Raw genomic sequence first — 6,000 nt, 5'->3', positions numbered from 1 at the left:
TAACAAAAAAGCTCTACGTGCAATTAATTAGAACAATTTTTTAAAAATTTCGATTTTGAAATTCTAAAAGTTAGGATTAGGTTTAGAAACACGCTCCTGTCAATATCAATTACTATGTTGATCAACTCCCGCCTCTCCCGCGTGTGCTACTCTCCCCTGCGGCCACCCCCTCCGACGCAGGTGCCACTTGCCCGTGTCCGCCCCATCCATTGCGCTTGCCAGTCGCCCTTGCGCCCTCCACCGCGTCTCTTGGCGGTGTTATCCTCTCTTCATCAGATTGTGTGCGACGCAAGTCTCCTGATCGCAGCGACGTAGCGCACTCCCTCCAAGTAGCGCCGCCCCACACACACGCGTAGCGCCCTTCCTCCATGAACGCAATCTTGCGCGTCCAGCCGCCGAGGGTCGCCGCTCGTCGTTGCTGTTGTCGCAGACCACCACATAGCCAGGTCGCTGCTCATCTTCTTTCTATTTTTTTAGATAATTTTTTTTACTAATTCTAGGGTTTCTTCTTCTAAGTTTTAAATTTATTATGTTTTGAATGTTCTTTAGTTTTTGAGTTTTAGATATTTTTTAATAATTTTAGATATTTTTTATTTAACTTTTAAATATTCTTTTTTAATGTATTTTGAATGTTTTGTTATGTTTTAACTATTTTTTTTATGTTTTGAATTTTTTTATTAAGAATTTTATAATGACTTTCTAAAATAATTTTAAAATTTTTAAAATATTTTTTAAAATAGTTTTAGAATTTTTATTTTAGATGTTTCATTTTCACTAAATTTTTTATGTTTCGTATGAAAGTTTAAATTCACGTTTTTTTTAAAAAAATAAAAAAAAAGTTGAATGTACTTCTTAGGGGATGTATATGGCCCGTCTGGACGTGAAGATCCAGTCCGTTCTCGAACACTTTAATGGCTAATTTATTGGGATTTTATCGGGGCTAATTTATAAGGGTCTCAAAAATAAACTCAATCATTATTTCGGATTGGGTCCGAGCCATAGTTCGGATCACTCGAACTCGGTCCAGTAGGCCCGTCATCATACACAATTAATATTTTGTGTTATTAGTGATGGATGATGGCTATTCTTATATGGAATTTAAATATTATAAACCTTAATATTTTGTGTTATTAGTCATTATAAGATTATAAGTTAATGTTTTATGTTTAAAATGTATAAGACTTTAAACTAATACATAACATTATGTTTTTTGTATTTATTTAAATATTTGGTATTATTAGACAATATTAGTATTGATTATGGTTATGCTTTAATTTTAGAGAAAGGTTAGTTCTTGTTATATTTTTTTAAATGAATTTTACAATGTGAATTGTGAAATAATGGTTGGAGATTAGATGATTTTTATATGCTAAAGACCCGATTTTTACCCGATTTTTCCTCGACCCGAAGATGCGTAGGTTTCATTAGGTCTAAAATCGGATTAGAATCTAAAAATTACACCCCTAGTACTTCTAATAAAATTGATAATAAAGTAAAAATATTAAAATACAGTAAATATATGGTACTATGATTAGAATTAAAATAAGAAAAAAATTGTCAAAAAAATTAAAAAGAAATAGAGAGCCCAAACATATTAACAACTAAAATGAAGCAATATACCATGCCTATTTTGACAAGTAGTAATGGTAGGGAATCAATAATTTAAAGTTTTTTATTTAAATTAATATCTATAATTATATATATATATATATATATATATATATATATATATAATATTTTAAAATTATGTATTTATTATATTTAATATTATATTTATTTTAAAAATAAATAATAAATATAAAATAAAATAATATTAGATTAATTTAAGATAGTTTTTATTCTCTTCCAAATATTTTTTTTGACAAAGTTAACCCATTCCCACCAAGAAACACTCACCTTCCTGTCCAAAAAAAGAAAAGTCACGCTTCTAGTCTTCAAACTCTTGTACCACAACCTCAAACTTCCTTTCGAGAAACACAACACACCGAAAAAAATCAAAGATACCAATCCTACAATATTTAGCACACTGCGTAACGCGTTTCAGACACGAACCAATATGACCATCTTCCCCTTCTCCACCCATTAAAACGCGATGAACTTCACATTCCGAATCCACCTTCAGTCGCACCTACGGCAAATAAGCCCATCACGTTCGAAACATAACCAATATAATATGTGCTTCCTCCACTTCCAATTGCCTACATCCATCAAAGTTGCCTGAGCATGTAGTCCATCTCCGGTCACGCATGAAGTCGTCGAAACCCATTCTACCAAATGACATTCATATCCTTCGGATAATCTATTACCCATAATATTCCCACCGTAATAAGAAAAACATTTATCGTGATTAATCTCTTAACAAACGTGACTTAAGAATGCTTACGTTAACTGCACTTGTCAGCTTTCTATTGAGCAGTCCGTGTTTAGGCACCTATAACCACGAAGAATGCGGCTTTCTAATATATTCCTAATCTAAAATATTTGTCATTTTAGTAGTTTGTGACATTTATAATTCAATATATCTTTTTATATATACAAATATATATTAAGATATATTGAATTGTTAGTATATTTTACTCCTAAAATAACTTATATTTTAAGATAGGAAAAATATAAAAAAATAGTTATCATATAATTTTTTTTCCTAATGGTCTTGCTGGATTAATTTTTTACCGGTTGTTGTAACTTGTAACGAGGGAACCACCTTGCACTAACTGTGTGTATCAAAGTCTCAAAGATGATTGAGATAAGATAAAAACTGATGTGTAGTCGACTTCATGTGAAGTTAATAGTTGAGAGTCGTTAGATAAAAATTTAGTTAAATTATCTAATAGCTCACAACTATCAATTTCACGTAAAATCGACTGCACCTGAGTTTCCACCTTAAAATAAAGAAATATCCCGTAAAGAAGCCCCAAAGTTGTAAGTGTGCATTGGTATCCTTTTGATTCTTGTACCTTAAAAAATGTTAATGAGTAGTTAGCTTTTCATGATAATTGGAAAAATATTGTACGAAAAGTATGTGTGGCCCTTTGTTGTTATGATAGCATCAATTGACAAAATGTTATATATATATATATATATATATATATATATATATATATCAATCATATAAAATATATATATTAAAGTTAACAACTAATATAAAATATATATTAAAAATAAAGTAAATTATATATATCATCTTTCTCTTATTAAGTCATTATGCATCGCAATTGAGAAAAAGCATTCCACGCAAGACTAGTACAGTGGCTATGTTTGATTAATGATAAAATATCATAATAAAGTTAAAGATAGATGAAAGTAGGGTAGTGTCTGTATTAAAATTATTGAGTAGGGATAATGATAAGGTCATGAATAATTGAACATAGAGCTATCGTTATCTGGTGTATATCTTTTTTTTCTTGCATTGCCCTCAAATCGATAGAGATATATATGCAACAGAAAAAGCAAGTGTTACCCACCTGGCGTGGGGTTTAATTTGTGTGACAAAAGGATCAAATCAAAGAAATAATGAATTAACGAGGATAAATTAATTTAAAAGTTGGTCTTTAATGATGCGTCCGTATAATTAATAATTTTTTAAATATTTTTTTCGTATTCTTTTAAAGATAATTATAATTTTTTTTATCTAAACCGATTGATTTGAGGTATTTTCTGTTGCTAATATATTTTTTAAGTATTTTTTAAAAAAATAGGTAAAGAAAAGAAAAAAAAAAAACATCATTCTTAGACAAGTAAAGAAAGTGGCATCCGATGTCAAGTATATGGTGTTTTAAGCCATGAGAGTGGCGTGCAACGCCACATGAAGGGCGTACAACACCTTCCAAGTCAAACCAAATGGCGTGCAACGCCTTCCAAACCAAGAGAAAGTGGCATGCAACACCATCAAAGGCATGTAATGCCTTCGAGAGCCAATAAGCTGGCTTGTACTGCCACTTTTAAAGGGGGAAATGGATCCTCTCAGTTGTTAAAAAAATTGAGAATGTAAAATGTAATTTTTTATTTTTTTATTATTTTATTATATTTATTTTTAGTCCCATTTATAAAATTATTGATAAAAGATCACACTTTACTCTTTCAATTGTTAAAAAAATTAGAGAGGATTCATTCCCCTTTAAAAACATGTAACGCCTTCAAAATCTGAGAAGCTTTGCAAGAATTGGCAACGCCTTGAAGCTCACAATAAATTGGAGTGCCATGCCACAATCCTAAGTGCAATGCCAATCAAGGTCCATTCTTTTAGAGATGCAAGTTAGCTTAAAGTTATGGAAGATTCTGTTAAGATAAAATTCAATTTGAATTAGTTTTAATTAGGATGTGAATTATTATTATTAATTATCTTATTCTTCTTAAAAGATAACATAAAGATTTATTTTGAATTTATATTTTAAATAAATTTAAGATATAAATAAATGAACATAGTTCACAAAAAAAATTTAAAATTCTAACTAAATCTTTTAATTTTAATATTATTTTCATCTTTTTCCATGAGTAACTAATTTCTCTTGTTAAAAGTTAGGAGTTTTTGTTTAATTTTTTTATGGATTATTAATTTAAGTTTTATTTTATTTTGAGGTTATGCATTAATCTATTTTCAAGATTGAATTTTCGTTCTTCATTCTTTAAAAGTTAGAAGTATTGAAAAATATTCTAATTCTGTTTTAAATTCTATTATTACTTTGGAAATTTAATATTGAAATTAAGTTTAAAAATTTTTTTCATGATTTTTTTATTTGACTAGAAATATCACTTTAAAGAGTGTGCAACATTTATTTCTTATAATTTTTAATTGTTTAGAACTAATTTTAAATACGTGATATAAAATTTGAACTAGAATTATATTTGAATCTTATTTAAAAATAAATCAGAATTGTGTTAAATCTCTTTCTTAATTGGTTGACCAAAAAATTGACAATTGATTAATTAAAAATAAATTAAATTGTTAAGGAATTGAAATTTAATTATTTATTATTTGTTGTGAAAAGATCTTTAAATGGATCAAAATAGATAAACATAAGATTTAATCTTTCTAAAAAATAAATATCCCCAAAAGTGTTGACATTTTCAATTACTACTGTTCATCACTGCCTTCATAATCATAAATCATTCAAGTATTCAAAGCTTCAAGTAAGACACGGTTCTGTCCTTCAATAATCTAGGTTCAATTGATTTAATTAACAATTCAATTCGATATTTACTTGCTCAATTTCTTAATTTTTATGAGAATAATATCTACTTATCGTGGTATTATTTGAATGATTTGATGTATTTGTTAGTATCCGTAAACACTAATTTTTTGTTCATTATTTAGACTACTTTATAAATATAATATTTTTTATTTTTTATTAATATTTTAATACTAAATTTAAAAAAATGCACAAAATAACTGTATAGCTAAGCTAACTGCGGCAAAGTTGAAAAAGCTGATAAATAAATTGGATAAATAACTTAAATAAATTAATTGAGTATAAAAATTATCAGTTGTCCTAAATGATAAAAGAAACATTTTTATCAACTCATTTTTATATAAATTGTGGGCCTGGTAGTGGTTTTAAAAAAAAAAAAAAAACTATGATAATTACCACAATTTAATTTATGCATTGATATTCTATGGTGCTTAAATTCTCCTGTTGATCATAAATCATGGCCCCAAGCTTAATTTTACACCAAAAAATATAAAACATAAGTGATTCTTATGATTTATCAAGTGAGAGACCAAAACCAAAAAAAATTTCATGATTTACGTACATCTACTACAAAATATCTACTACAAATATATAATGTTTTGATTTTAAATGAAAAGAAGGTACTCCTGCGGCCTGCGAATTTACTATCAATTCACTAAAAAGATACATCCTATTACAATCTAAGACTTACTTTATATTTATATTTTTAAATAGCTAAGCTCCATTGGAATTTAAAATAAATAAAAATAGGACATATGCGTAAATAATGTTGAATAAAAAAATTGGTTTATTAAATAATTTTTATTTGTTT

This window comes from Arachis ipaensis, chromosome B3, assembly GCF_059453495.1.
Source record: "Arachis ipaensis isolate K30076 ecotype BB chromosome B3, ASM5945349v1, whole genome shotgun sequence".
Taxonomy (NCBI): domain Eukaryota; kingdom Viridiplantae; phylum Streptophyta; class Magnoliopsida; order Fabales; family Fabaceae; genus Arachis; species Arachis ipaensis.
This window is presented reverse-complemented; position numbering follows the sequence as displayed.